Source organism: Lissotriton helveticus, chromosome 11 (assembly GCF_964261635.1).
Source record: "Lissotriton helveticus chromosome 11, aLisHel1.1, whole genome shotgun sequence".
Taxonomy (NCBI): domain Eukaryota; kingdom Metazoa; phylum Chordata; class Amphibia; order Caudata; family Salamandridae; genus Lissotriton; species Lissotriton helveticus.
This window is the reverse complement of record NC_136072.1, coordinates 417041846-417055086: the sequence shown is the minus strand read 5'-3', so window position 1 is coordinate 417055086 and position 13241 is coordinate 417041846.

Sequence of the window (13241 nt, the reverse complement as noted above, 5' to 3'; positions counted from 1 at the left end):
TGGACCCGGAGAGTGAGGGCATATCGAGAACGGGTCGGAACTACGACCTGGAGGACCCGGCACCCGATCCTGAGCGCGATTAGCCACTCCGACCGGATGCCCCGGCTGGACGCCAATCCCTGAACGAGGCGACGGCCCGCGGCAGCGACTGCTGGGCTGCATGCGGAGTGGTCCCGGAGAAACGGCAACGCTAGGACACGGAGCGCAGACCACTAAACAGAGCAACCCCCTGCAGACTGCGCACCTGGCCCCACATTACGTTTCCCTGCCTGTCCTGGCCTACGCCATTGGCATCTCCACCCTGTTGGATTGGACCTTCCTGAACTCTGCCTGAGGCCCTGGCGTAGCCCCACTGTGGGTAACGAGAGATTGGGTAAGGAGCGGCCCCAGGTGCTTTCAGGAGTCGGGTTAGGTGTGGGAGCTGCCTGCCCGGAGCAGGGTGTGGTGGTGAGTGAACGGCCATTTTGGGCACGGGAGTACGCCCGCGTATTGCAGACGCCTTCGCACCTGGGATTGGAGATCGTTTCCTGGGGAGTCCACTGACCCTGTTGAGCTACAAGAAAGATCGGGGGCCACCCTTGCTTAGCGGACGAGGGTGAGAGCTGGACTGTCCCCCCCTCAAGCGAACCGGTGATGGCGCTCACGGGGCACAAGATGGCTGCTGAAGGTGATGGCGTTGCACTGAGCCAGGCGACTGTACAGGGCGCAGATGGCGGGGCTCATACTGACCCGGAAGGCTCAGCACAGGAGCGGCGGCTGAATATGCGACTGGATGGAATACTAGAGGCAATAAATGCGACCAAGGAATCCCTGCATACGGATATAGCGCAGGTCGCCACAGGACTGGGTCTCTTATGAGCGGATCATGCTAAGCTTACTGACAGAGTGAAAGAAAATGAGTTACTGCTCCAGGAGCTCAAACCTGCGGTGGTGACCGCAGAACACAAACTGTCTGATATACTCGGTCGGTTGGAGACACTGGAGAAACGTGCAGAGGATTCCGAAAGCCGCAATAGGCGAAATAACGTGAGAGTAGTAGGCCTTCCGGAAAAAGTTGAAGGGGATGACGCAGTGGCCTACATGGAGAACTGGTTTAAAACGGCCGTGGCGCCGGAGGGTCTGTCCCCCTTCTTCTCCCTGGAGCGGGCGCACAGGGTCCCGGCCCGCCCGCCTATGCAGGGCCGCCCTCCCAGGCCTATGGTGGTCAAGCTGTTGCATTTCAAGGACCGGGACCTCCTGATACAGAGGGCACGCTCGGTGGGCCCCTTTCAAGTGGACAACAGCTCAGTCACGGTCTTCCCCGATTACACACAAGAGGTCCAGAGGCGCAGGGCCTCATATCTCTCCGTGAAAAAAGAACTGAGGGATGAGGGCATACAGTATTCCTTGCTTTTTCCGGCCAGATTGCGAGTGATTGTGGATGGCAAAACCCAATTTTTTCAGACCCCTGACGAGGCATGGTCATGGCTGGAGTTGTATCGGGCCGGTACGGATCACAGAGGTAAAGGTGACCGTGAGAGACAGAAACCGCTCCAGATGCGAAAGTCGAACCGCATCCACAACCGGAATAAACTCAAGAGGGCGCTACTGGACGACCAGATGGCGGCGGACAGGAAAGGGGCGCTGGCCGCGACAGCGTCCATTACGGGCTCACAACCTGACAGACTATCGGTGGGCTCGGAATCTGATGAGGACGGAGGAAAGTCTGGAGGAGAAGCTTCGGAGGTGGACAGTTCTGGCGGAACGGCGGTCACCCCACAGACGGCAGATGGACTATTTAACGAGTGACATTCTGAGCGGGGTCAGTGACAGCTATTCCCGTTGGAACAAGATACCCTGGTGCTCTGCGCTCTAACAGGTATTGTGTTGCAGTGTCGTATGGGATCAAGGCTCGGGGCGGGGTACCTGCCTGCCCCCGGTTGGATCTGAATCACCCTCCCGTTGCCCTTAAGGCCTTCTGTAGTAACGACTACAGAGTAGCGAACTGTGTGTTGTGTTACGAGTTTGGATGGGGGCTGATGACTTGTTGTTAGGTCCTGTTCTGGGGAATGGGGTTTGTGGAGTTTTCTGGGGTGTTCTGTGTGGGGGGTTTTACTGCGATGATGTGGGTGGCCAATTGATACTGTGGACGTGGTTGGGTGATGACCGCAATGGGGTCGTTACCTGATTTGAAGTGCCTCACGTGGAATGTCCGTGGACTCCGAACCATGTCAAGGAGACACAAGGTGCACACCCATCTGGTGAGGCGAGGCATCCAAATTGCACTGTTACAAGAAACCCATTTAACTAAACAGGAATGCACTGCGCTGCAGAAGAGGTGGCGTGGTCAGGTATTTGGTACCACGTACTCGGCCTTTGCCAGGGGAGTGCTGATATGGGTGAGAGCGGGGATCCCATTCCAGGCCTTGAACCAGCTGGTAGACCCTGAGGGTCGGTTTGTGGCGGTGGAGGGGCGGCTGTATGGCCGGGATGTGGTTCTGTGTAGTATATATGCCCCAAACACTGACCAGGCTCGATTTTTTGATGGCTTGACGGGATCGCTCGCACACTTTGACGGGCCCCATAATACTGGGAGGCGACTTTAACTCGATCACTGATGTCTTTAGATAGGTCGCATCCACCATTGGTTGACTCCCCAGTGCGTAGGTTAGCCTCACACAGACAGAACTGGCAGGAAAGGTGGGGCCTTCTTGATGTATAGAGGGAGCAACATCCGGACTTTAGGGACTATTGTTTCTTTTCGGCACTGCATGCATTACATGTTAGGATAGACTCCATCCTCTGTAGTGGCCCCTTAGCTGCCCTGTCAACCCACACAGAATACCTGACCAGAACCATTTCGGACCATAATCCCTTACTGATGACGATTAGGTGGCAGAAGGTCGGCGGTCCCGACGTGGAGGCTACGGCCTGACCCGTTAGAGGACCCGGTGTTCAGTGCTAGGGTCATCCAGGGTATTGAGAGCTACTTTGCTGAGAATGAAGGGACAGCGGCCACGAGATCGATCGAATGGGATGCGATGAAAGTGGTGGTGAGAGGTGTCTGTATGGGCAGATTTTCGAATGAAAGGGCGACGGTCCTGGCTGACCCGGAGAAGGCGGAATGTGTGTTGAGAGATCTGGAACAGCGTAGCCCTGAGCGGCCTGACTTGCAGGAGAGACTGATTGAGGCGAGGGAAATGGTTGCTACAGAGACGGAACGTCTGCGGTGCTACGATTACAAGCTCTATCTCACCAAGGTGCATGCGGAGAGGGATAAGGTGGGCACATTGCTTGCTAAACTAGCTAATCAGGAACCTAGAGGTAGCCCGGTTATGGCCATTAAAGCGGAAACGGGGGTAATGGTCTATTCTCAGACTGCGGTTTTACAGCGCTTCCAGTCATATTATACGAGCCTGTACGCGAGTCGGCTGGAGGTGACGGGCCCTGCAATAGGCGACTGCCTAGAAACCGTCCATCTCCCACGGCTGGAAGATGAAACCACACAGGCCTTGGGTGGCCCGATAACGTTGTCAGAGATTCGAGTGGCCATCAAGCAGATGGCCAAAAATAAGACACTGGGGGTAGATGGCTTCCCGATTGAATTTTATGTGAAATATATCGATACTCTGGCGCCCAAGCTACTGACTGTGTACTCTGAGGCCCTGTCGCTCGGGCGTCTGCCCCAATCGATGAGGGAAGCCCTAGTGATACCACTGCTGAAACCTGGTAGGGAGGCCTCGGATGTGACATCGTATAGACCCCTGTCTATGTTGACAGTGGACTATAAGATCCTGAGCCGTATCTTGGCCACGAGATTGTTACCACACATGACCACGTTAGTACACGGGGACCAGGCCGGGTTTATACCTACTAGGAACACCTCCATAAACATCCGCCGCCTGGTCCGCGTATTGGACGGTGCATGGACTTCGGCTCAAAGGCCAGCAGTCCTCTCAGTAGACATCGAAAAAGCCTTTGATAGCCTTGAATGGACATACCTCGACAAGGTACTTGAGAAGTTCGGCCTGAGAGACGGCTTTGGACGATGGACGAGGGTTCTGTCATATCCTCCGATTATCCGGTGCACAGAGGGACGAGGCAGGGTTGCTCGCTCTCTCCCCCGTTTGCTTTAGCAGTGGAACCACTGGCGGCGCAGGCAAGGGCAGGGATATGGTACAATGGGATTGAGCACGGTAGGGACATCCATCATATCTCACTGTATGCAGATGATCTCTTATTGTACCTGGCGGACACGGAAAGGGCTCTGGAAGGGGCTGTGGAGTTGCTGTCACACTTTGGTCGGCTGTCAGGTCTCAACGTACACTGGAATAAGACTTGTGTTTACCCATTGCGGGCGGGCAAGCCGTATCCCCCTCTTACGGTGGATGTGGTCTGGGAGGGTACGTGCTTTACCTACCTAGGTGTTCGCATCTACCATGATACCACGAATCTACTGGATGGCAATGTAGGGCGCTGTATGCGGGCCCTGAGGGGATGTATGTCTTTCTGGGCCTCTGTCGGTGCTAGGGCGGGTAGCGCTACTGAAAAATGGTGGCACTGCCAAGGTTGCTCTGTGACTTCCGCACCCTCCCGATATGGATTCCACAACGGATCTTCAAAGAATTGAGGACGATGATTATCGGTTTCCTATGGGGGCCTGGACGGCGTAGGGTTGCATTGGATACTCTGACGCGACCCAAACTCGAGGGGGGGGGATGACAGTCCCCGATTTTGAACTATATTACCTGGCGGCTCAGTTACAAGTGTTGACGCAAAGCATTGCTAGAGAATTTAGAGGCCCGGACCATACACGGGGGACCAGTATCCAGCGACACATCTTGTCGTACATTGTTATGCAACAGACACTGGAATTGAGGAATCTGACTGCAGAGGAGAGGACCCTCCGATTATGCTGGCACAGGAGTTTGAAAAGGGCAAAGGCAGCACGACCATACGCACCGGAGATCCCTTTGGGGATGTTGACAGCGCTGCCGCACGGGGGTGACTGGTCCCCATTGCTGGAATGGGAAGAGCTGGGCCTACAGATGGTGGGGGATCTATATCTTGATGGAACGCTGGTCCCCTTTAAGGTATTGCAGGACCAATTTGGGCTCCCAGATGGGAGCTACCTCTTGCATGCGGCAGTGGTCGCGGCAATGCAGAAGCACTGGAGGGGAGGGGAGGGTTGATGGAGCCGAACACGACCATGGCCTGCCAATATGTGGTAATGGCAGCGGGGACAATCAAGGCAGTGACCTGTCTCCACTCCCGGATGCTACATGAGGGCTTAGAGCCGCTAACCAAGCTGAAGGCAACATGGGAGGAAAGTGTAGGCAAATCCATACCGGACACGGTCTGGGGCCATATTTTGGAACGGACGTGGACGGGTTGCAGGAACGCCCGCTTTCAGCAGGTGCACTTCTTCATACTGCATAGGGCTTACTTGACCCCGGGGAAGATCAAACGGTACTTTCGAGTGCAAGATGCGGTGTGCCCGAGATGCTTAGCACCCGAGGTTGAATTCGACCATCTACTGTGGGGTTGCCTGAAGCTGGGGACATATTGGCCTGCTGTGGGGGAGCTCCTGAATGTGGTTACTGACCGGGAGGTGGAGTTCGACATGGCGGCCTGCCTGCTGCTTTGGTTCCCTCATACGGCTAGGATGAAAGTCACGAGCAAATTTATTGACCTGGGACTCATTCTAGCCCAGAGGGAGATAACCTGGCACTGGAAATCCAAGTAGGGCCCATCGGTGCGGAGATGGATGAATGAGCTGTTGAAATGGTCCAGGTGTGAAGGAGTGATTAGAATGAGACTGGCTGTCAGGACAGGTAACGAAAAGAGCTTAGAGAAAGCGAGGGCCTGGGAGATCATAGTACAGGCCATGAAAAACTACATGACAGAGGATGAAGAGTAGGAGTGATAAGAGAAGGGGGTTCCACGAGGCCTAGAGGCACGAATGCACATACCCGATTAGTAACGAACTCTTGTGCCAAGACCCACAGTTACCACCCACATCAGCAGAAGTTGGGGAGAGGGAGGGGTGGGGGGACTGCAATAGTGAACCGCTGTAGAGATGGGGTAGTAGCTGGGACTGATGGACAGGGACTTGTAACTTGGGGACACATCAGGTGATTATTGATGGACCTCAGGAACCACAGGCGTGGGGGAGCAATAGTGTAGGCCTGACACAGCGGGCACTGGTGTTCCGGCGGCGTCCATACGAGATAGATGACTACACTTAGCGGTGACTTGGGGGAGGGAGTTTGGTGGTATAAAAGCGGATACTATATTATGCTGTTGACCAGACATTTCCTAGAATTGGCAATTGTGTACTCTGCTTGAACTTGTTGATACGCCGCCCTACCTCCAGGATGTGGGCTAAATGGCTGTGTGCAAACTTATAGATGCAGAGGTACTTTATGTTGTAATGACTGTGAAGGTTGACCAATTTCGATGTTTGTTTTGTACATCTGCAATAAAAACTTCTTTATAAAAAAAAAAAAGCATTGGCATAGCCAATAGTTCTCGCTTTTTGGACCCTATAAGTATTTAGTTATGCAGCAGAATATCCTTGGTGCAACACCAACTGTTGCATGGCTAAACACTTAAAGGTCCCAAATGCGAGACCTATTGGCTATGTCAATGCTAGTTTTTGTTGTAAGTTGCAACTTGCTGAGTAGTTGTGCAATAGAAGTTACAGAAAGTCTGTTAGTGTTAAGACTTGTTTATGTACAAAAAGGCACTATATTGTTCTGTTACGAGGGTAATAGCATAATTTAAAAAAATGAAACGAGGGCAATAATAAAATGAATTGATGTAATAGCAATATTATGTGTTTAGAGGAGTTCTAGCAACTTTTGGGCCCGGTGCTACTCCACCTTCTGCACCATTCGAATCATACCCGTTGTCTACAAGGTAACTGCACTTGTGGTTGCCTGTTTAGGAATAAAATATATTAGGTGTTTATTGGGGTTCCTGGAGCTTTAGGTCCCAGTGCGCTGCACCATTTAAATCATGACACTAGTGCTCGCTAGATTAGTGCACTTACGACTGCCTGTTTACTCATAAAATATAGCAATATTAGGTGCTTAGAGGAGTTTGACAACGTTTGGTCCTGGTGCCCCTGCACCATTCAAATAACGACTTAGAAATGCCCCTTAATGATATCTGGGACTCCCTAGCCCCACAGATAAACCAAATCCCCTCCAATGCTATTATCATCTTAGGTGGTGACCTCAAACTTCCAATGGACTTAACGTTAGATCTGCAGCCCAGGTCAGTACTGCATTCTCCAAGATCGCATAAAGACCGCGACCGGACCGCGGCCGGTCATGCTGCCCGGGATGCAGGGAGGGGGGGCCGGATTACTTGGTCACCCTCAGACCTGTGGGCGCTTAACAGGGATGTAGGCTGCAAGGATCACATGATGATGCTGGGGTCTAGGTCCTCACCGAAGACTTGTGAGCGATGTGGCTTTTCACTAGGGGCCTATGGCATTACGGCCGCTGACCTACCTGGGAAAACAGCAGTGCTTAGGACAGTGTGTTTTAAAGCAGCCCTTCTAAACTGTAGATCACTGCCGAGGCATGCGGATGACATCTGGTCGCTCCTAGAGGACCATGAGTGGGACGCTCTGTTCCTAACAGAGACCTGGCTTCGGGAGGATAACTTGACGGCTATTGCATTAGCTGTCCCTAAGGGGTACAAAATGTGTTTTGCTAACCGAGGTGAGGGCAAGACAGGGGGAGGTGTAGCGGTGATAGTTAAGACAGCTTTCACGCTTACCTCATCAACCCCTTTTCAGATAGCAGGAGCGGAAGGAATACATTTTGGTAGCCAGCTGAGTCCTCAGGTCACAATGGCTGGGCTACTAGTTTATCGTCCTCCAGGAGGCTCCACTGCCAGCTTGGAATCATTATTGGACACGGTTGTGCAGAGTTCACTCTTACACCCCCACTTCCTTCTACTAGGGGACTTTAATGTTCACGTGGATAAGGATAGTTGCTCTCTAGCGGAGACACTACTGTCCACACTGTTGACTGCTAGTATGACGCTGTGTAATGAGGGCCCTGCACATAGGGCAGGTCATACGCTAGATCTCATCTTCAGCAACGGGGACACCGTAAAAGCAAAACCGGCTATTCCACTGACTTGGTCAGATCATTTTCTTGTGCCTTTTTCGGTGGAAATAGCTACGCCCAGGCCAGCTAGGTCCAAATGCACTTATATTAAAAGGCATTGGAGTAAGCTAATTCCTTCAACCATGGGCCCAGTTCTGGACGTGAATAAACCTGTGTTAACTACAGATAGCAATACTAACGCGCTACTATTTAACAACTGGATTAAGAGCATGATGGACTCAGTAGCTCCCGCTAAACGCGTAATTTCACATAGGGAGTCTCCATCGGCCCCCTGGTTCTCGAGTGATCTCAGAGCTGAAAAGAAGGCTTGCAAAAAACTTGAGGTTGTGGAGAGTAAGATATGGAGACGTAGAAAGGGATCTGTATAAAGCTGCACTAAAAAATCTGCAAACGGCAGTGAGAAAGGCAAAAAAAAGCCTTCTTCGCTACCAGTATCCGAGAAGCAGAGCACTCAAGCAAGGAAGTCTTTAAAGTGGTTCAATCTTTTTTTAAACCCACTTGTATAGAAAGAGAGGTTCCCCCATCCATGTCAATGTGTACCAGCATCTCGAAGTTCTTTGAGTGCAAGATACAAAAAGTGTACGATTCCTTCGGTCCGGAGGTTAGGACGGAGAGATCGGACACTGTAGTAAAAACAGGGCCAGCAGTAGTATTCGAGCAGTTCCATCTGATAGACCTGGATGCAGTCATTAAGGAGCTCCAAAAATGTAAATCGGGGTCTCCTGATGATCCCTGCCCGCCAAAACTCTGGAAATCTATCACGGATTTCGTGGCTCCCACTCTTCAGTCCATTTGGAATGGGTCCATTACTTCTGGACGTTTCCCGGAAGTATGGAAGCATGCCACTCTCCTTCCACTGAAAAAAAAAGCAAATGGAGACCCGCTGGATTGGAGCAACCTGCGGCCAATCTCTCTCCTAGCAGTCCCCGGGAAAATGTTGGAGAAGTTAATACAGCGTCAGTTGAATAAGTTCATAGAAGACAATGATGTCCTACATGAGACTGAATCGGGTTTTAGACCGGGCTTCAGCACGGAGACTGCTTTGATTGAAGTAGCGGAATCAGTGAGGTGGTCGATGGACGCCGGGGAATCAGCTATGTTGGTTCTCCTGGATCTATCGGCCGCCTTTGATACGGTGGATCATGTCAGGCTCATACAACGGCTGGCTGAGATAGGGCTAAAAGATCAAGCATTGAGCTGGATTCAGTCGTACCTATCACTGAGAACACAGAAGGTGGCATTAGATCAGATTGTCTCAAAACCCTCCAAGCTAAAATGTGGTGTTCCCCAGGGGTCGGCACTAAGCCCGCTACTATTTAATGTTTATTTGGCTCCTCTGTTCACACTTATCTCAAACTGGGGGGTCAAAGCAATCTCGTATGCTGATGACACCCAGTTGGTGTTTCCATACTCGGAGGTGTCGGAAGAGGCTTTTGCAACTTTTAAGGGATGCCTCCGAGATGTGGCCAGATGGATGAACGCCAATAAACTTAAGTTGAATGCTGAGAAGACTGAGGTTATCTTTTTTGGCAAGGGGCTGCCCCCCCCTGCTGAACTATGGTGGCCGGTAGAAATGGGAACACCTCCGTCACCGAGCCAGAGCGCGAAAAATTTAGGAGTCCGCTGGGATAGCAGTCTCTCCTTTGCTTCCCATATTCAGCAGGTCGCTGGATGCTGTCTCACCAAGTTGAGAAACCTACGCAAGATCCTGAGACTTCTGCCAGTAGAGTGCCGCAAAATGGTGGTCCATGCCACAATAACGTCGAGGCTGGACTACGCTAACGGACTCTATCTGGGCCTCCCCCGCTATCTAATCCAGCGCCTTCAGACGGTGCAGAATGCGGCTGCGAGACTGTTGAGGTGCATTCCTTTCAAAAATTCTGTCACTCCGCATCTACGAGCAATGCACTGGCTCCCAGTGGCCAGCCGGGTTAAGTTCAAAACCCTGACGCTGGCCTTTAGGTCCCTGTTTGGCACCTGCCCTAATTACCTGAAAGTTAGACTCCCCAGGTATCGCCAGTCTCGGTCCCTCCGCTCCAACGGGCAGGTGAAGATTGTGGCCCCCCGAGTGCGAAGGGCTCGGTTGGGCGGAAGAACGTTCTCGGCCAATGTGGCGGGGCTATGGAACTCTCTTCCTTCCGCTCTCCAACAGGCCCCCTCTGAAGCCTGTTTTAAACGAGTGCTAAAAACCTGGCTTTTCACTGCACAACGCTAAGTTATGCCACACAACCTCTATGGCCCGTCTGTTCTTACAGCGCCGGGATACCTCCTTGTGAGGCAGCTGTTCGCGCTCTATAAAACTCTTTATTATTATTATTATTATTATTATAAATCATTTGTCAAACTAAGTAACAGATTCAGTTTCCTTGACTCATGGAGATTAGAGTGCCGAGACACTACAGCCTATACTTTCTACTACAACCCCCATAAATCTTACTCTAGAATCAACTACCCATTGATTTCTAAAACACACACCTATTAGGTCAGAAAGACATCTTGCCCAGGCTGATCTTGGGCACGAATGTAAGCTTCTATAAAAAAAAAAAAAAAAAATGTGGAGATTTAATGTTGAATCAAAGACACAGCTTCCAGAGCCACTATTGAAGCCATGATAAACACCTACCTGAGGGAAAACTTGGTGTCAGAGACTTCCCTGCTATTCACTGGGATGCACTCAAAGCTACGATTAGGGGATGCACAACGCTAAGCATGATGCAAAGACATGAACCGCAGCAGCTCCCGCAAGTCCACATTGAAATCAACGATCGTCCGGCCATAACTTTATAATGGAGAGACGATGTGGACTGTAAAACCAATCCTTAATACATTTAAGATGATGTACCTTAATACTGGGTGCATTCATGGCTGAATGAAACAATATAATACTAAACCAAACATCTGCACATGACTTCCATGTTAAGCAGAATATTCCACAAACTAGCTTTCACCTGAAACAAGTTGTCCACCTGATTAGAAGATGAAAAATTGATCGACTTATAGACGAGCCAAATATTTCTCTTAAATGGGACATTCCTAATACAGTTGAGACAGGAGCTGATCATACAACTCAAGTCCTTTTCCTTAAAGCTGAAGATAAAAGACCAAATCTGCAAATATTTTGATGGGAAGAGGAACCTGTTGTAGATTACCAAACGAGGGGAAAAACGGGATATCAAATAGTTGGCCTGAAGTAATGAGGTTAGCCTTTCCCCAGGTCTCCCTGAAACCCTTCATGAATACAATTGTAATTGCATTTATTTAGCGCTTACTACCCCTGATGAGGCATCAAAGTGCTTTTTCAGAGAGTAGCACGCTACTCTGGAACCCAAAAGTGGTTAGTGGTGAATTAGTATAAGATATAAAATTCATTTGAGCAGTGGACATGTGAGTTTATTTGGATTAAAAAGGGATAGTGGAGGAGATAGAAGAGGGATGGGTTTATATCGCTTGCTACCCCCGATGAGGTGTTGATGTGCTTTTCGGCAAGAAGAATGCTACTCCAGAATCCAAACAGTATTAGTGGGGAATCAGTATAAGGAAATATGAAATTAATTTGAGCTGCAGACATGTTAGATTAAAATGGATAGTGTAGGGATAAAAGATGAGAGGGTCTAGAAAGTGTTCGTTTTTTTGGAGCTCATAGCAGGTGGAGAAGGTTTGGGATGAGTAATGGGGGGGGGGAAGAAGAGTCAGGGAAGGCTTTTGAAAGGTTTGTTTGGGAGCTCTGAATTGTAAAAGGTATGAGATGATGCATGGAGGGAAGAATCTAGAAAGGGTTCGTTTGGGGATCACAGTAGTAGAATGCGATTTGGAATGAGTCTGAGTGGAGGTAGAGGTATATACTGAGAGGTATAGGATGTGAAATAAGGTAATGCACTGGAGAGAGTAGTAGAATGAGGTGTGAGATGAGTCAGAGTGGAGGTAGAGAACACATTGAGAGTTAATAGAAGATTCTCTGGTCACTCAGGCAATCATTAGTTGAGGTCGCGGTTACAACAAGTGTGTTCTTTATTGTACATCCAGCTTTTCTGCCCTGGACAAGGTATTTCATCTTTTGCTGGAACAGCAACAGCAGACTTAGTGAGGACTAATCAAACAATGATGTGCAAAGAAGGTTAACACTGTAATTCACACAAGCACCCACTGCCTAATATAAAGCACTTGATGTGTGTAGTCTGAACAAGTCAGTTTTGTAGGAGAGTACTCCTGTGGGTCAATTTCAGTATTACGAGAGGTGTAGGGTAAGAAATAGGTTAGTGCATTTGTGATGCTGAATTAGAAGATAATTAATATAAAAGATACAAAAGTACATAGACGGTATATATGTATTAGGAAAGTAATATATGTAGATGTAAGTTGTATTTAATAAACTCAGACTAAGTGTTGCTGTACTTTGTAAAACTTTTTTTATAAATCAATAGTGAAGCAATTGCAGCTATAAAATATTTACTTATTTATGCAGTCACATATACATGTTAAACATAGAATAGAACCATAACTAATATGTATATTTGTTATGCAGAACTAATGAATCTATACTTCTAAACAAGTATACACAGTTATACAAAGCAATACACATTTGTAGGTACATATCTATAGTCCAAATAAATACTTATATACAGAGGGATATGTTGTATATTTTGGTTGGAGTATAATGGTTATGTGGGGAAGCACCAACTCTTGCGTAGTCTTCAAAAGAAACAGTAGTTATCCTTGGATCTTATGTTTGGGGGTAAAGAGTTCCATAGTTTGACAGCTTGCACAGAGAAGGATGTGCCACCAGGGTTTATTCTTCTATGGTGGGATTTTTAGGGGAGGTGCCAATCTAGAGCAGAGGCGCCTTTTTTGGATGTATTTAGTGATTTTATTCCTGACTAAGAGTGGTCCTGTTCCATGTATTGCTTTGTGGGTGATACAAAGCAGTTTGCAGGAGACTCTTCAGGCAACTGGTAACCAATGTAGGACCTTCAAGGCAGGGGGGGATGCGGGCTTGTGGCTTTATATGTAAGAGCAGTTTGGCAGCAGTGTTCCAAATCCGTTGTAGTCTTTACATACTTGTTGAAGATGCTCCATGGTAGAGGCTATTGGCGTAATAGAGTTTAGACCGAACAAGAG